The following is a 19,380-nucleotide window of genomic DNA, read 5'->3' on the forward strand; positions in this document are numbered from 1 at the left end:
GAGGAGATATCGAGGGGATAATGAGGAGCAGTAAATCAAGAAAGCACTATTTTTTATATTTGGTGTTGGGTAGTTTTTTAATTCTACGTGCATTTATTATTTTGTCAAAATGAGAATAAATATAATAAAATTAAAATAAGTATTTTTGACTTGCCAATATTAATTCTAAAAATTTACCTGAAAGAACATCTTATATAATAATGCCATTCAACAAGATGTTCAAAGTGTTCTTTGAGGTATGATTGTAAGAATAACTAATTGAAAATAAAGGAAGACCATTACTAGCGGATTCATCTAATGTTATTCTAGATTGTTGTTAAAAAGAATGAGATTGTGTTATACATCAAACCTGAGAAGAGCTCCAGTGTACACTGGTAAATGGAAAAAAATTAGCTGCTTAAATAATATAAAGTAGTGTATGATATATCACAACATATAATACTTCACTTTTGTTTTTTAGAGTGGTAATACTCTGCAACAAACCTGTTTACTTTTAAGGTACTGTGAATTTTATTTGCTAGTATATATACTTTTAATTTGATGTATTTTTATTGTAACTATTCTTATCAGTAGTTTTAGCATTAGATTTTGAGGTCTCAGTATTCAAGTATTATGCACTTCTGATGTGCTATTTAGCTATTTTTAAGGCATTTTTGAAAATATATAAATGATTTTAGTAAATGCATTGAAAAGAATAATAAATGTAACAGTTGCTTTTTATTAAGTGATTATTAAAAACTTTTGATTCTATGTACTTTTCTCCCTTTTATATAAGAATCATTTATTTCTTTAACTATTGGAGAAATAAAGCAAGATAAAGAAGAAAAAGAAATATAAGAATACAAGACTAATCTTAAAAAAATGTGCAGACTTTCAGCACCATCTCGAAACAAAATATTCCCTCCATGACAATGTTCACTGAACCACTAATTTTCTCTTGATCAAAACGTGAGTAAAATGTGTAACTTCCTATAAGTCACTTTTGGTTCAATGGCAAATAGCAGCTAATTGCACAATTGAGTGCTGACTTATTTTCTTTCCATATTATTATTTACAGAACCAGTACAAAGTAGTCTGTTGCCGATTAGAAAGGAAATTTTATCACAGTTTCTCAGAATGACTTTTATTTTGATGTATGTTTTTTAATGAACCTAATTTATGTGAAGGTTGTTCTGTTAAAAGAAAAGTTCACAAAAATATCATGCATGATTGATCTCATGACTGCACCTCAATCCAAAGACAACACACAACAGCAGTCAAACATACATTTTATGGGCTTTTGTCTGTTTTGCAATAACACCAGAAAACATTCTTTAATTAAAATTTAAAACTGTAACTGATTAATTTTCTGTGTAAACAATCCGTGTCAACATGGAATGTCAGCATTTTAAGGCTGTGTGAGGATAAATTTTATTTTCTTCACAAGGGCCTTCTGGGAAGAACTTTGGCACAGCAGACGGTGAGAATGTGACCTAGAGGAGAAGGGTTTGGAGCCCTAGCTCATTCTGTAACTCCACTCCTGTCCACTTAGTTGAGGCCCAGTTAGGGCCCGAGAAAATGTCCTAAACCATTTGATAGTGTTGGCAAGGGTCCGGTAGTCAGTCGCTCCATAGCTCGTCATTTACTAGCTGCAAACGGCCAAAGGGTTCCAAATGTGCCATCCAGTCGCTGGACCTGTTTCTGCCTCATCCATGGCGTGAAGGAGACATTCCCAGTAATCTGGGCATGAACACGGCTGTGCAGAATTTAGACTGAGCACTCCCGTTTGGTTTCTGTTGTTACCCATAATCCCCAATTTTTTCAGGAACCAGAAAGCAACCTCACTTCTCAGCCACTTTCTGATTTTCCTTTTCTTTCTTAAATACAGAGGCAGAGTTTAAAAATATTACTTAAAATAATCTTGAGCGACTTTTCAAGGAAATATGGAAATACATTGCCAGGAAAACGGGGGAGTACGTTCAAATGAAAGGATTGAAAACTTCAGCATAGACATGCATATAAAACTTTAAATAAAAATGCTCATAATCAAGTTATTTTTATTAGACATTTATAGTCTTGCCAATAATAAATTACAGTGACCTCAGCTCTTCTAGAGTCTAGGAAAAGATCCAGGATTGAAATCCTCTGAGGTGACGAGCTGGGTTTTGCATTTCCAATATGGTTCAACTCTTTTGGATAAATTTTACATCCTTTGCTTACTTACCCAGACCCATCCGTCATGACGAATACCCTTCTTGGGCAAGGGCAGAGGATGAACTACTCGAAGTAAATGCTTTCACACTTCGGATCCCTATTTCTCTCCCAGGGAACTTATTTCACTTATACTTAAGCAATGAAGGTTTCTAAAAGTTCCCATGCAAATATATATATATGTATTTGGCCATCCTGCAGGACTTGCGGGATCTTAGTTCCCCAACCAGAAATTGAACCTTCTGGTTGGGTTGCAAACCACTTCAGTTGCAAACTTCAGTTGAATCTGTGTTACCTTCCAATGGAAACTCAGACATTTAACCACTGGACCACCAGGAAATTCCCCAAATTAATCATATTGATGATACTATAAGAAGAAAAAGATATATACAAAAACTTTCCTCCAGTGAAAGACACTTTGCTCTTTTACCATGTCTCCTAAACAGGTTGTGTACTGGTTGTTGGTGTTCAGTCATGTTGACCCCACAGACCGCAGCACACTAGGCTTCCCTGTTCTCCACTATCTTCTGGAGTTTGCTCAAATGCATGTCCATTGAGTTGGCGATGCCTGCCAATCATCTCATCCTCTGTTGCCCTCTTCTCCTGCCCTCAGCCTTTCCCAGCATGAGTCTTTTCCAATGAGTCAGCTCTTTGCATCAGGTAGCCAAAGTATCTCACTTCTGTCTCTGAGCACATGGTGGGGCCATTACTGGATTAGGGAAGGAGGGGAAGAGCAGGTTTAGCAGAAAAAATGAGTTCGGGGCAAACTGTGTTTAAGGTGTACGTAGAGACTCCGAGGGAGGCGTCTAAGGGGATTGTCTAAGAGGATATAGAAGGGTGTGGTGCCTGGGAGAAGGGTCTGAACTGATCAGGACAGAAATGGAGAGGAAGCCAACAACAGTGAGAAATGGGAGAGGCTGCTTGGAGAAGGCAATGGCAACCCACTCCAGTACTCTTGCCTGGCAAATCCCATGGATGGAGGAGCCTGGTGGGCTGCAGTCCATGGGGTCGCTGGGAGTTGGACACGACTGAGCGACTTCACTTCACTTTTCACTTTCATGTGTTGGAGAAGGAAATGGCAACCCACTCCAGTGTTCTTGCCTGGAGAATCCCAGGGACGGGGGAGCCTGGTGGGCTGCCGTCTCTGGGGTAGGACACGACTGAAGCGACTTAGCAGCAGCAGCCCAAGTATTGGAACTTTAGCTTCAGCATCAGACCTCCCAATGAATATTCAGTGTTGATTTCCTTTAGGATTGACTGGCTTGATCTCCTTGCTGTCCAAGGAACTCTCAAGAGTCTTCTCCAGCACCACAGTTTGGAAGCATCAGTCCTTTGGTGCTCAGCCTTTTTTATGGTCCAGCTCTCACTTCTGTACATGACTACTGGAAAAAACCATAGCTTTGAGTATATGGACCTTTGTTGGCAAAGTGATGTCTCTGCTTTTTAATACGCTGTCTGTACTGGTACATCACTAAAACTTGGCAGTGTTTTTGTTAAGGGATTTATTAATTTATCTATCACATTTATTAGCAAAGTGTATATTAAATGCCTGATTCACGTATGGAAGTTTATAGAAGATAAAGATTTTGTACCTCCTTCATAGAGGATATGAGAGCAAAAGAAAATGCATCTGTAAGCTCTGCATATAAACAGTAAAGAAGGCATATTTAAAGAGCACATATTAAAGTAAATCTATATATGTGTTATCTCATGTAATTTCAAATTTTCCGTGTCACTGAGAGATGAAGGAATTAAAATTTTATGAGGTAGAGACATTGATGGCCTTCCCTGGTAGCTCAGTGGTAAAGAATCCACCTGCCAATGCATGAGATGTGGGTTCAGTTCTTGAGTCTGGAAGATCCCCTGGAGAAGGAAATGGCAACCCATTCAACCCATTCCAGTATTCTTGCTTGGGAATTCCCATGGACAGAGGAGGATGGCAGGCTACACTCCATGGGCTCACAAAAGAATTGGACATGACTTAGTGACTAAACAAGAAAACTTGGGTAGATCACAAGGACAGTACACTCAGGGTTGGGATTTAGAATTTAAACCGAAGTTGTAATTCTAACAAATATTTCCTGCCACAATTATGTTGCCTCATGGTAGATGGGATCATTCAAGCAAAGGAATGACTGTTGTGTTGATCCAAAACTAGAGGAAAATCAGACATAGACCTTCAGGTAAAAGAAAAAGCAGCAACTTGGGAAGTTCAAAAGGCAAGGTTAGGGGTCACTTTTCTGAGGTCAAAGGAGTGTAGATGAAATAGAGATGGGACACACTGGGGCTTGAGTTTTCACTAGACAATGCAGTAGTTGGTATGTTTTAATTCTTCACTGTGTACCCTTTCAAAGACCCCCTGAGTCTTGGGTCTTCATTCTTATAGGGCATTCCCTTCCAGCTCCTGTGGTAATTGTTTAGTCAGACCTTTACTGCTTTAATTCACATACCTATAGGTTTATCTTGTGGGAGAAAGTGGACTGACTGTCTCCAGGAACCAGAAACATGAGATGAGATCCCCTGACATCTAACCATTCCAAACTTTCCCTGACATAAAAATAAAGCAAATATTCAGATGCCTAAAATGCCTACTTACTCTTTACGGGATGTCCTCTTCATACAAACCTTGAAGTTGCTAACCTTCAAAGATGTGAATACACGTCTGCAGGTCAAGCATGTAGGTTGGTTCATGTGTCTGCCTTACATTGTCGCATGTGGGCATTCACTTCAAGTGGCTGTGTTTTTGTGTACTTTGCTGTACAGCACTGTAGAGGACAATAGTTCAGCATCTCTATATCCAGCCCAGGATGTCTGAAAGCAAGTAGGAAAACAGCAATGACGTAGCCTTTATGGTGCTACCAGACTGTACCACTGGATCATTTTTCCAAGAAGGTAGACAGAATTGAATCCTGCCAGGAACCAGAGCCTGAGCCATCAGCATCAGGCCTGAGTGAATTTGCAGCTTGCCCTCCATCTCCTGTTGCTGACGATCTTTCAGCCCTACCAACTCCCGCCTCCTTCCCCTCCTCCATCAGTAACTCTTCTGGTCTGTTCACTCGATGCCAGCCCCTGTAGGCCAGCTGTTGTACTGACTTCTGTGCTTTTCAAGGTCCTGTAAGATTTAAAATATTTTCTTAATATTTTATTTTCTTAATATTTTCTTAATATTTTATTTTCTTAATTTTTTAGTTTTTATGCATTATTTATGTGAAAAATATTATAAACTTGTAGTAATACAGTACTATATAGCTGATTGTGCTAGTTGAGTGCCTAGGCTAACTTTGTTGGACTTACAAATAAATCAGACTTTAAGCACACACTCTTGAAACAGAACTTATTTGTCTGTAGGGGACTTAATGTAGTATTAAAAGAAAAACAGATTTGTGCATCCCAAAATTCCTCCACCAATCGGTGCATTACCTGCCATGAACATTGTTTCTTGGTTATCCACCATAGTAACTGTAACAAAACTACATTAAAGCCCACCCTTTGCCTTGTTCCTATTGAGAACAGGAGCCCTAGGGTTTCTAATTAAATAGAACTGGTCTACAAATTCAAAGTCTTGTTCTGACAATGAGTTCCGGAATCTTACTGGAGGGCTTGGTGAACAGCTGCTTTAAACAGCATCTAAATCTTGCTTCCATTTCCATTGTTCCCCATTTACTGGACAAATCATTTTGAAAATCATCTCCATCAAAAGACACAGAGATCATTCCTATCATGGTCATTTTTTCAGATGAGGAGACTAAAGAGAGATAATACAATTCTAATCTCAAACAGTCAGATCAGTTGTTCTCATGGATACGTTTGGAATTGCCAGAATATGTGTGTGGAATATTGGCTGGAAATGTGGTCATCATCTATCAGATTGGGGAACCTTATGCATTAAGTTCTTTTTCAAGGAAGTGATATAACATGGGGTGAGATATAGACTGTTTCTCTTGGCTCCACCATTTTCCAGGCATGGGATTTAGATAAATCATGAAACATCTCTAAATCACAGGATCCTCATTTGTAAAATTAGAAAACATAATAGAACCCACTTCACAGAGTTGTGAGGATTAAATGAAATAACACATATAAAGCGTGTTAACACAGCAACTGGCATATTTATGACTCAATAAATGCTAGCCAGTGCTAGCGTCGGCATTGATATTTTTTCTTTCCAAGTTCCTGAAACAGTTTGTCTCTTTAAACTTGTATATTTAGCAGTGTAAACAGTGCCTCACCCGCAACCGACACCTCCTTACCCCCTACCCCAATAGACGTTAGTGGGATTATTTGATATGCTCACTATTAAACAGTGCGACCATGGGATAGGCATCAAGAAATAAGAGCTGGGATTTTGCTCTGTTCTCATTTTGTTCCTACAAATATTCCCCACCCCCACCTCTGCCCCCGAGTCACACGCACACACATAGCATCATATTTCTTTATGTTGAGCTGGAAGGGGTGTTCACGTCGATAAGAAACCTTCCTCCCACCCCACTTTGTCTGCCCTGCACTTAGGAACCAAGGTTGAGTTCAAATAGGGGTCAGGGAGATAAAAGCCTGAGGCTTAACCACCAATTCACTAGTCTGGTGCCTAAAACTTCCGTCATTTATTTATTGCCATCAGAAAGGATCAGTCGGGTCCTGGGTGGTGCAGGCTGGGAGCAGAAGCCTCTGCCGTTTATTATCTATCTCCCCTTCAGCTGTGAAACAAGCAGGCGGATGCCATTTCCCCAGGACATGCTGCCCTGCTTGTGGACTCAAGTCTGAACGGAAAGCGAGAGAAGTTTCCTTGCTCTTTATGGGCTCTTTTGTTTTCCATCAAGAGGCCAAGTACAGACATTTTGAAATAATTGTCAGAGTCAGAGCACAGGCAGACCCAGGGGGAGAAGCCAGCTAGCCCGGGAGAAAGAGGACAAACAGCCATGGCTGAGGTTTCCAGACTGAAGGAGATTTACTGCAGCCACTCCAGAGACTATTTGTTATGGAGGAGAAGATAAACAGGAGGCGCCTTTGGAGCCAGTGGTCATGTGGAAGGTGCTAGAAGCATTCCTGGGCAAGAACAGGCCCGGCCTCGAAGCCAGCTGGTGGCCGTTGACTTAGGTCCGCTTTTCTCAAAACTTTCATCTTGGGTTCCGATCTATGCTGGGCTCTTTTAAATGTTAGTGCAAGGGACTACAAGCCAGGTGCCCCTAAAAGAGCAACTGCACAGCAGATCTGAATTAGAACGCCAGTCCCAGTGCATCCAAACAAAACCTGGCGGGCACCAGCCAGGAAAAGCAGGGCAAGAAACTGCCTTCTGGGACTCTGTCTTGGCTGCAGTGCTCACAGGAGTCTGAGTGGGGCCTCAGCCCTCCTGCCATGTCTCCCCCAAGCTGTTTCTCTCCCATCCTCCGTTTGGCAAAGCCAGCAAGATCCTAAACGTCAGATGCGGGCTTGTCCCTGTAATCATCCCCTGGTGAGGAATACAAATGGCCCTGGAACACATTTGTGAGTCAAATTGCCTTTCTGGATAGTGGGCTGTGTGGGCCAGGGCTACTGCTCATGTGGCCCGAATGAGTGTGAGTGTGTGTGTGTGTGTGTGTGTGCGCGCGCGCGCACATGCACACTGCTCGCGTTAAACTTCTAGAAATTGAGAGCCCACAGGGTTAAGCCTAGATGGCTAGAATGATATTTTCGCTGCCTTTGATGACACACTAAAATAAAGAACGTCTCATTTTGTAGCAGAACATTGCGTCTGTGAAGCCAATGTACATGTGGTTACTATTTGCAGAATTTGGCATTTTCTACGAATAGTATAAAACAGGCATTGGATCGGCTGTCATGTTTTGACAGGGTTGTCCTTTTTTGCCAGAATGCCACTTTCCCTACCCCCAACCTCCCTTGTATTTGAGCAGCAACCCTACTGCATTTTTTTTTTCCAATGGACTAGGAAAATTGATGAATAATGAGTTAAAAGCTGGACTGGGTCAGGGGTTTAAGGCACAAGGAAGCAATCACCCTGAAGACAGTGGGCCCCCTAAGGGGAGGCAAGTCCCAGTTAGGACTGTTGGTCGGATCGTCTCCAGACGGGGCCTCATCCGGCCCCAGAAATGGGGACAAGATCAGGGACCTTGTTAGTTAACAGTGTGAAGTGGGAGTTTAAAGCTGTTTTGTTTATAACAGGCTAATCAGCCTGACAGAGAAGTACCCCAGCTCTTCTCTCTGCTCAATACATTTGATGCCTTCCAAGCTGTCTGGGCCTCTGTCTTCAGATTCTCTCAGTCCTGCACCGTTCATCCATCCACAAACTTGACAGAAACAAAGACGACAATGAGAAATAATTTTACCTCTTCACCGTGACACACATCCATCAGCTTCAGCCCCAGGGTGTAAGCCTGGGTGTGAGGTTTCAACTGCTCAGTGAGAGAGTTTGCTGTGTTTAACCTATAAGCCGCTATTAAACACACATACACACAGACCCACAGACAGAGGAAGTCCTTTCAACCTCTTGCGAATTTGGACCTTTGGGTTTTGCCCCACGCCCGACATGTGTTAAATTTGTATTTTGAAAGCTGGACTTGATGCTCTCACTTTCTTATCTCTCTTTCTTTTGTTCAACATCTGCCACTTTTTCCCCTTTGTTTTCAAGGGACCAAAAGCCAGAATTAACCCATGCTAAAACGTCTTTTCTAACCAGCCCTTCAGTTGCGTATAGAATGATCTCCCTGAATATCCATTCTTCTATGTTAACCAAAACAACTGAGCTGACATTGGGAAAAAATAGCTCTTGCATGGATTTTGAACAAGCAATAGGTTTCTGATTAAACTGCTTTATCATGCATGTTTAAATGAACAATATAATTATACTCAAAATTGAAACCAATTGTCAAAATGTCTATGTTTGGCTTGGAATCACTACAGCACAAATCCAGTCATAGAATTTCTCAGAACAGTATTAAGAATAGCAAACAGGCCATGTACTGTATTATCATTTCACTGTTATTTATGTTTGCCTGAATTTGATTCAGAATCGTAGAAACCTCTTATGTCATGACATTTTTTGCCTGTTAAATCCTCTCATTTCACCAGGAACTTCTAAATTAGTCTTTTCTTTAAAAAAAAAATGAGGCTCAAGAATTAAATTCTTATTTTTTTTGACATGCATGGAGATCATGGCTAATTATTATAATTATTAATCAATGAAAGTAATGTATTTAATCATTCATTTATTTTTCATATAGCAACTAAGCATCTAGCATGTGATAAACATTATGCTTAAATTCTCAGGTATATTGAAAAAAAAAATTTATGTCCTCAAATTGCTCATAAGATAAGAGATAAAATAAGAGCTATGTATATATATGGCTACAATGAAATACATTTAAACCTTTGTAATACTCATATATTGTGTAATTATGAATTCTGTAAGGGTAAATTTGGTTTTCTTTTTCGAAGTTAAATTGTATGGTATGAAAACTTAGCATTACCCATTTACCTATTGATAGAATTTTGTCAGAACTATGTCCATGACTGTAGAATTTAGTTATAATAATTAGTAAGGATAATTTGAGTATGACAAGAAGTATTTCAGAAGACCTTGACATATACTATCTTAATCAAATTGTCAATCATATAACACTTTTAACCTCATATTTCACAATAGAATGCATAATGGAAGTTCTTCACCTAGGAACTAAACAAATGCAAGGGTTTGAAATGAGCAGCCCATTCACTCAATAACAAATAAATATTAATCAATAAATGTGTCTTCAGCCCCCATCTGTGTCACATACATAGAACTGAACAAAACAGTCCCTTCCCTGATACATACAGAGAGCCCAAGCTAGAGAAGGAAGACATTGTACAAATAAACATAATTAAATATTGAACAAAATGCTATTAAGAAAGAAGGTTCTCTGATGGAGAAAGCCAATAAAAGCTGTGGTTTCAGATGGAGGGCAAGGGACAGCTTCCCTGAGGAATTGGTGTATGGTTTGAGAATTGGAGAAGAAACCAGGCAAAGAATGCAAGGAAGAGTGTGCATGGCAGAGGAACAACATGTACCAAAGTCGCAAGTAGAAAAGGGCAGCTGTATTTAGAAATGGACCTCGCAATGTGTGGGGAATGCAGTAAACAAGGGGAGAATGGTACAGAATGAGCCTGGAGAGACAGCCCTTGGAAGCCCTTGTAGGTCAGGTGTATTAGTCAGGGTTGGCTAGGCTCTGCTGCAATAACACATAAATCCAAAATCTCGGCGGCACAGCAAAATAGGAGTTTATGGTAGTTTATACATCTCACAGTCTGATGTGGTGGTGGTGGGTGGACTACTCTACATAGTCAGGGGGCTAGAGTGGGAAGAGGTACACAGAGAAAGCACACATGCTTTCAATTTCCTTGACCTATAAATGGCGTTTCTCATTTCAACATGCTTCCATTGATGAGAACTAGTTCCCAAAGCCCCACCAGGATGCAAATGGGTTCTCAGTACAAACATATGATTTGGCAAGCTTCTCTACTCAGTCTCTATTCAGAATGACATGTAAAGAACAGGACCTCATATTTTATCCTAAAAGCCATTAATCACCATTGAAACATAGTCCAACATCAATTTTTATGTGATTCTTCTAATATCAGGGCGAAGAATAAAGTAGAGGGGCTCCACGTGGCTTCTGAGGAAACCACAGAGCTATATTTCTTTTTTTTTTTTTTACTTGTTTTAGGCAAGCAACATAGTCTCATGTTTCATCTTCTTTTTGTGTAAAATTTATAGCTGATTTGGCTTGGAAATCCCACCAAGTAAAAAGTGATGTTGAGTACACCATTTCAAAATATAACCAATTAGAGAGAAAGGAGAACTTGACAAATATTAAAAGTCAAGAAACACAACAAAAATTTTACAGCTCCAAGTGTAAAGGTTTAAAATATGTTAGTAAAGAATCATACTGAAAATCAATGCTCACAGATAAAATATAAAGCAAAAGAACAAAATAGCATTACAATTGTAAAATACAGTCTAAAGCTTTTAATAGCAGTCAATAGAATTAAATAGTGAGACGTGTAAAAATGCATTTGTGACTTTATGTGAAAATATTTAACATGAACCCACCATAAAAATAAAGAGACAGCAAATCAGAAGATGAGATTAAGTGACATGGAGGAAGACTGGAAAGTCAAAAAGGAGAATGGGGGAAAGGGGAGTTTGATCAGCTAAGGCCGTGCCATTATACAAAGAACTTATGCCTTGTGTGTAAGGGATGAAAGTCTGAAATTAAAAACAGTGTCACACTGGCCATGCAGGCAAACTTTAAGACATCAGGGGAAAGGAAATCTTTAAAGCAACCATGGAGAATAAGCATATTATCCAGAAGTGCATACCCACCCACTAAATCTACTCTAAGCTTTTCAGAAAGGTGACAGAGGGCATAAAGCAATGAAATGATACTTTCCAAGTATGAATGAAAAATAACCACCAACTTAAGATTTTTTTTCAGTAAAATTATCCTTCCTGGGTGAGAGCACAATGTAATCATTTTGTTTAAAGCCTAAGAGAGCCTTCCAGTTATAAAAACTTCAGTTCAGTTCAGTTCAGTCGCACAGTCGAGTCTGACTCTTTGCGACCCCATGAATCGCAGCATGCCAGGCCTCCCTGTCCATCACCAACTCCTGGATTTACCAAAAGAAGAAAATTAAAAAGATACACAGTAGCAATCATGAATAACGGGGAGAGTATAAAAACATTATGGAACTATACACTGTCGTTGATGATATGTAAAAACTTTGAATCAGTTCAGTTCAGTCGCTCAGTCGTGTTCGAATCTTTGCGACCCCATGAATCGCAGCACGCCAGGCTTCCCTGTCCATCACCAGCTCCCGGAGTTCACTCAGACTCATGTCCATCGAGTCCGTGATGCCATCCTGCCATCTCATCCTTGGTCGTCCCCTTCTCCTCCTGCCCCCAATCACTCCCAGCATCAGAGTCTTTTCCAATGAGTCAACTCTCCGCATGAGGTGGCCAAAGTACTGGAGTTTCAGCTTTAGCATCATTCCTTCCAAAGAAATCCCAGGGCTGATCTCCTTCAGAATGGACTGGTTGGATCTCCTTGCAATTCAAGAGTCTTCTCCAACACCACAGTTCAAAAGCATCAATTCTTCAGCGCTCAGCCTTCTTCACAGTCCAACTCTCACATCCATACATGACCACTGGAAAAACCATAGCCTTGACTAGATGGACCTTTGTTGGCAAAACTTTGAATACTCCTCTATAATTTATTGGTTTTCATTTTAATGTGTCATATTGAAACAAAGCTTTGTATTCTTCTTTCTCTTCCCATTTGCATAGCTCAAAATCGCTGTAGAAGTTCTATCTGTCAAGGTCTCTGTCACTAGAAAGTGAAAAAGAATAAAAATGTCCAGAGACATGCTTCTTAAATTAGGTGTAGGGAAAGATAAGCATTCTAAGGAACCTGAAAACCTATTATATTTTATCACACTTATTGTAAACTAAATAATCATCCTTCTAAATTCCTCATGTTCCACTTGCCATTTTTAGACACTGAGATTTATAACACTGCACACACTCATGATTTATGTACAGGTGTATGTATGTGCAATGCGTGTATATTGTGCTCATATTTGGCACTGAATGCTTTGTATTTAGAAGGACTATTGTATAAAACATCAGTTGCCATTAATATTAACTCAATATGGTATAAATCCTTTCCATCTCTACCCTCGCTCCATCTTTTGGCAAATTCATTTCCATTCGCCCTTCTATACTAACCACCTTCCTCCAGGCTAAAATTTTATCCAAGAGTTTACCATATAAATTGCCATCCCCACCAACTTGTATATCTCCCTGGTTCCCATCATCTCTTTCTCCTTCCCTTTACCAGGATGTCTTTCAAAAAATGACCAGTTAGCCATTAGTATCTTTATTTAAAGGTCCTTTATGTTGTTTGCAATAGTGTCTAGGAAGAGCAGGGCTTCCCAGGTGGTGCTACTGGTAAAGAACCAGCTTGCCAGTGCAGGAGACATGAGAGACAAGAGTTCAATCCCTGGGCCAGGAAGATCTGAGGAAGGGCATGGCAACCCATGCCAACAGCATGCAAGCATTAGGAAGAATAAGTGCGCGATAAATACTAGCCATCTTTTTTTTTTTTGAAAAATATTCAGGGATGCCACTGGTATGCCCACATGAAATCCCCTTGGCCCTCCTGATTTCAGCCACAGCTACAGAGGGCAGCACTTTGCTTACACATACTTACCTCTGCTGATAGAGGTACACTATAAATTCACTCTACATTTATATTTTCTGCCCCATAATACAGAAGCCTGTTCAATTCCATGGGCAAGAACAGTCCAGAGGTATAAGAGAGTTATTATCCCCAGGAACAGCCCTTTTGCTAAAAAAAAGAAAAAAGAAAAGAAATCCCTTTTCTCTAAATTTCTACTGTTAGAAAGTGAAAGTTAGTTGCACAGTCATGTCTGACTCTTTGTGACCCCATGGACTGTAGCCTGCCTGGCTCCTCTGTCCATAGACTTCTCCAGGCAAGAGTACTGGAGTGTGTGGCCATTTCCTTCTCCAGGGGATCTTCCAGATCTAGGGATTGAAGCCAGGTCTCCTGCATTACAGGCAGGTTCTTCAACCAACTGATGAGCCACTAGGGAAGCCCACTGTCAGAGGTTTATCTGCTCAATGTTTTTTTTAAAATTTTTTTCCCCAGCACCATCTCTTTATAACTACCTTGGCAAATTCACCAGTTATATGCTACTTTCCAAACACAATTGTCTCACCTTACCATCTTACTCAGGCTTTAGAGTATTTAACATTAATGAACCCTCCACTCTTCTTGGAGCTCCTAGCCTGAGCTTAGAAGCATCACACTGTCCTGACTCTCCTTTAATTCCACTGACCATTATTCTTTAGTCATGACTGCCATCTCCACTTCCCCAGATCCTCTCCCTCCCGAGCCCCACCTCTGTATTAACTGATGGACTCGTTTTCTGTATAGTTCATGTTGTCTGATGCACATTCAGCATAATCTGGGATTAATTACCTAATTTGATGGCTGGGAAACTTATGTCCAATCCCTTGTAAACATCTTCACCGGCTTGGCAAGACCTAAGGACGTCAAGTACTCTGTAAAATCTCACAGAGCAGAAGGGATTTGGCAAGGAGGAAGAGGAGGCCAAGGAGACTGGAGACACATTATAAACCTCTTTCATTACAAATATGCACTCTGGGGGCTGAGATTGTGAATCACAAGCCATTTAACTTCCACTGCCAAGTGGGAGGGTGAATAGGGTGAGTCAGCCATTAAGATGAGCAAATTCAAGGGCAACAAAGACCTAAGATGATAAGAGTTAGCTTCCAACCTTAAAGATATTTCTTGAGTGGTTCAAGCTTTGTATGCCCTATAGTACATCTGTTTTGGTTGCCTTTTTCCATTACCTGAAAGAGTTGAATTTTATATTCAAAACCATTTATTTCTCTAGAAAATAGTGTTATAACATTGCCAAGTAAAGATTCTTTATAAACTAGAGTAACATCAAACCCTTTAAATGGTTAAACTTTAAGCCTCTCTCTGGTGTGGTTTTTATATGGAGAGTGTTTATTTAGCTGGCAGACAATCAGCCAAAACGGTCAATGTGTGTGCAGGCTTCACTTGGTAAACATAAAGTGCAGGGATATGCTACTGAGACAAAAAAGTACCCCAAAGAAAACATTTGATTATTTTTGAAATGGAGATATAAATGTGTTGGGGTATAGATACTTCTGGATGCTTATACAACACCCACTCCCATTTTCCTTCTTACAGACAGGAGCTCTATTATTTTGGAGGGTGGGCAGCAATGTGATCAGATCAAAATTAATTTCTATAGATGGTAGGGCACTAGTAGTGAGTTTCTGATCATTTCTATGTATTCCTGGGAAAGTTTTGCCTCCTTATTATGAGTACCACTCATCCTCTTTTTTCTAACTCTTTCCTATCTGAATGAGAGTCACGATGGCTGGAGCTGCAGATGCATTCATATGCCTGATCACGACCGGAGAACTGAAAGCAGTTCCTTTAACCAGCTCTGGACAGGTTAGCTCTGAATGAATCTCTATCTTGTCTCATCTCTGGTTATCTAGCTTATCTGTTGTATGCAGCTACACCCAAATCCTAAGAAATAGAGGAAAGCAATAGAATGAGAAAGACTAGAGATGTGTTCAAGAAAAATTGATACCAGGGGAGCATTTCATGCAAAGATGGGCTCGATAAAGGACAGAAATGGTATGGACCTAACAGAAGTTGAAGATATTAAGAGGTGGCAAAAATATACAGAAGAACTGTACAAAAAAGATCTTCATGACCCAGATAATCACAATGGTGTGATCACTCACCTAGAGCCAGACATCCTGGAATGTGAAGTCAAGTGGGCCTTAGGAAGCATCACTATGAACAAAGCTAGTGGAGGTGATGGAATTCCAGCTGAGCTGTTTCAAATCCTAAAAGATGATGCTCAATATGCCAGCAAATTTGGAAAACTCTGCAGTGGCCACAGGACCGGTAAAGGTCAGATTTCATGCCAATCCCAAAGAAAGGCAATGCCAAGGAATGTTCAAACTACTGCACAATTGCATTCATTTCACACTCTAGTAAAGTAAATGCTCAAAATTCTCCAAGTCAAACTTCAACAGCACATGAACCATGAACTTACAGATGTTCAAGCTGGATTTAGAAAAGACAGAGGAACCAGAGATCAAATTGCCAACATCTGTTGGATCATCAAAAAAAGTAAGAGAGTTCCAGAAAAACATCTACTTCTGCTTTATTGACTACTCCAAAGCCTCTGACTGTGGATCACAACAAACTGTGGAAAATTACTAAAGAGATGGGAATACCAGACCCCCTGATCTGCATTTTGAGAAATCTGTATGCAGGTCAAGAAGCAACAGTTAGAACTGGACATGGAGCAACAGACTGGTTCCAAATCAGGAAAGGAGTACATCAAGGCTGTATATTGTCACCTTGCTTATTTAACTTATGTGCAGTTATGAGAAGTGCTGCAAGATTGTCAGGAGAAATATCAATAACCTCAGATATGCACATGACATCACCCTTAAGGCAGAAAACAAAGAAGAACTAAAGAGCCTCTTGATGAAAGTGAAAAAGGAGAGTGAAAATGTTGGCTTAAAAGTCAACATTCAGAAATCCAAGATCATGGCATCTGGTCCCATCACTTAATGGCACATAGATGGGGAAACAGTGACAGACTTTATTTTGGGGGGCTCCAAAATCACTGTAGATAGTGACTGCAGCCATGAAATTAAAAGACGCTTGCTCCTTGGAAGAAAAGTTATGACCAACTGAGACAGCTTATTAAACAGAAGAGGCATTACTTTGCCAACAAATGTCCATCTAGTCAAAGCTATGGTTTTTTCCAGTAGTCATGTATGGATGTGAGAATTGGACTATAAAGAAAGCTGAGTGCAGAAGAATTGATGCTTTTGAATTGTGGTGTAGGAGAAAGTTCTTGAAAGTCCTTTGGACTGCAAGGAGATCCAGCCAGTCCATCCTAAAGGAGATCAGTCCCAAATATTCATTGGAAGGACTGATGCTGAAACTGAAACACCAATACTTTGGCCACCTGATGCAAAGAACTGACTCATTGGAAAAGATCTTGATCCTTGAAAGATTGAAGGTGGGAGGAGAAGGGGCCAACAGGGGATGAGATGATTGGATGGCATCACCAACTCAATGGACATGAGTTTGAGTAAACTCTGGGAGTTGGTGATGGACAGGGAGGCCTGGCGTGGTGTAGTCCGTGGGGTCACAAAGAGTCGGACATGACTGAGTGACTGAACTGAACTGAAACCCAAATCCTAAATGGTGCAGTTTCAAATGAGATGAGTCAAAGTGGAAAAAGCAAAGACTTGAGGTTTTCAGGCTTCTCATTTATATTTCGAGTTACTAGCTTGAGTCCTAAGGCAAAATAGTAAAGCTTCTGAACCTCAGTTTCCTCATCTGTGCCCTGGTGCTTACAACACAGAACTCATTTCTAAGGTTGTTACAAGGATGAAGCGAGGTAATGAATAGTTTCTGGTAGATAGAAATTAAAATTGCAATAAAATCTCAATAGAAGAAAGTTTTGGAAGTTCTCGCCAATGTATAAATATCTAGAAGATCCCATTTAAAGGTGGAGTCAAGCTATTCCTGACCCAGTCCATTTGTTTTATGCACTGCCAGCAATATCACTGTAGCGGAAAACATATTTCATGGTGTGCTGGGTGGTTGAAGTAGCACTTAGACACACATGCACTAATTCCAGGTCAGCAAGAAAGATCCAAAGCACCCTGACAAGACCCAAACTGACCCCTTTTAACTCTTGAGTAAAATGTTATTTTACTCGCTGAAGAAATTGCTGCAAATGAAACTAAATCTCCAAGAGGAATAAAAATGCGAGGGAAGGGAAAAACTCTCTTCCGACAGCACTCCAAGCCTTTAGATTTTAGTTATTGTTTTTTAATAAGACTGCAGAGCATCAAGTGTGTTTTCCATTTCCCCACAATTTCAAAGTCATGATGCATATTACATGCATCCTAGTTTTTCATTTTCTGCTACCTTCTTTCTTCTTTCAGGATTGAGAGAATACTTACATGGAATTTCCAAGATCCCAAGTATGTCTTTAACATAAGGTAAGCATAATGGACCATGTGTTTGGGTTAGGAGTAGGAAGTGTAGGGACTTCTTTTGACTCCAAAGAACAGAAATTTAACTGTGTGACTTCAGAAGGGAGAAGACAGAGGTACTCAGAGAGACTGAAAACAGGAAAGTAGGCTGAAACTGATGTGCTCTTAAACCAACTGGCTCCTCTGGGTTCCATACACTCTTCCTTGCCTCTCTCCCTATAAAGGTTTTCATCTACTTTCTCCATCAAACAATATCCTTTGGAACAGTACAAAAAATACTAACCCCAGAATTTTGTGACCCTGACTCTGAACCCTTTTGATAGAATCATTACTATTAATATTAATATCCTTGTCTGTATCATGATGCAAGTGAAGTGAAGTCGCTCAGTCGTGTCCGACTCTTTGCGACCCCATGGACTGTAGCCTACCAGGCTCCTCTGTCCATGGGATTTTCCAGGCAAGAGTACTGGAGTGGGCTGCCATTTCCTTCTCCAGAGGATCTTCCCAACCCAGGGATTGAACCTGGGTCTCCCACATTGTAGGCAGACGCTTTACCATCTGAGCCACCAGGGAAGCCATCATGATGTAAAGTTCACCAAAATTTTTATACCTACTTTTTCATTCTTTAAAGTGTACTTTCTCTAGTTCTTAATTGGAACTCATCACGTTAGACTCTAAATTAGTACATGATCTGTGAAGATTCAAAATCATCATGAAAATTTAATATCTTAAAAAAAAAAAGCAAGGCATAACTCTTGGACAAGATAACTTTATACAACTCTCAACCAAAGTCAAAGCCAAGTGGGACTTCCCTGGTGGTCCAAGTGGTTAACACTTCTCCTTCAATTCAGGGAGAGTGGGTTTGATCCCTGGCTGGAGAGCTAAGATCCCACATGTCTAGTTGCTAAAAAACCCAAAAACATAAAAACAGAAGCAATAATATAAGAATTTTAGTAAAGATTTTAAAAATGGTTCACATAAAAAAAAAAAGATAAACAAAACAAAGTCTTGAAAAAAATCAAAGCGAAGTGTCTTATTTATACTCATTCCACAGTGAATTCTCATTCTTCCTGCAGTCAGTGCTCACTCTTTCACTAACACTGCCATCAACCATCACTTTTGAGTTTTCTCAAAGTAATGGTCAAAGTATTAGATGGCTTAAGGATCATGGACTTTGTGTCTCAAACAATTGAACAGGGACTGGATGGCTCCCTTTGATTCGGTTGCCATATGTCAGTGTTTCCTGTCTGTCCTGGAACGCTGCACCTTTCTCTGGATCACCCACGTCCTGCCTTTCTTTTCCTGGCTTGGGAAGTATGACTTCCGTCAGCCTCTTTGGGGAATTAGCTGCCATTCTCTTGTTGATGTCTGTTTGCTTATCAACCTCTCAGGGAGGTTTTTGTTCATGAGTCAGGAGGAAACGCTGATCCATAAAGCACATGTGTCCATTCTGTGGTGGCAATGGTCAGTAGAGCATCAAAAGATATTCTAAACGTGAGTGATGTGTTTCAAGTTGCCGAAGACTAGAGACGGCACATAAT

Source organism: Ovis canadensis, chromosome 18 (assembly GCF_042477335.2).
Source record: "Ovis canadensis isolate MfBH-ARS-UI-01 breed Bighorn chromosome 18, ARS-UI_OviCan_v2, whole genome shotgun sequence".
NCBI lineage: Eukaryota > Metazoa > Chordata > Mammalia > Artiodactyla > Bovidae > Ovis > Ovis canadensis.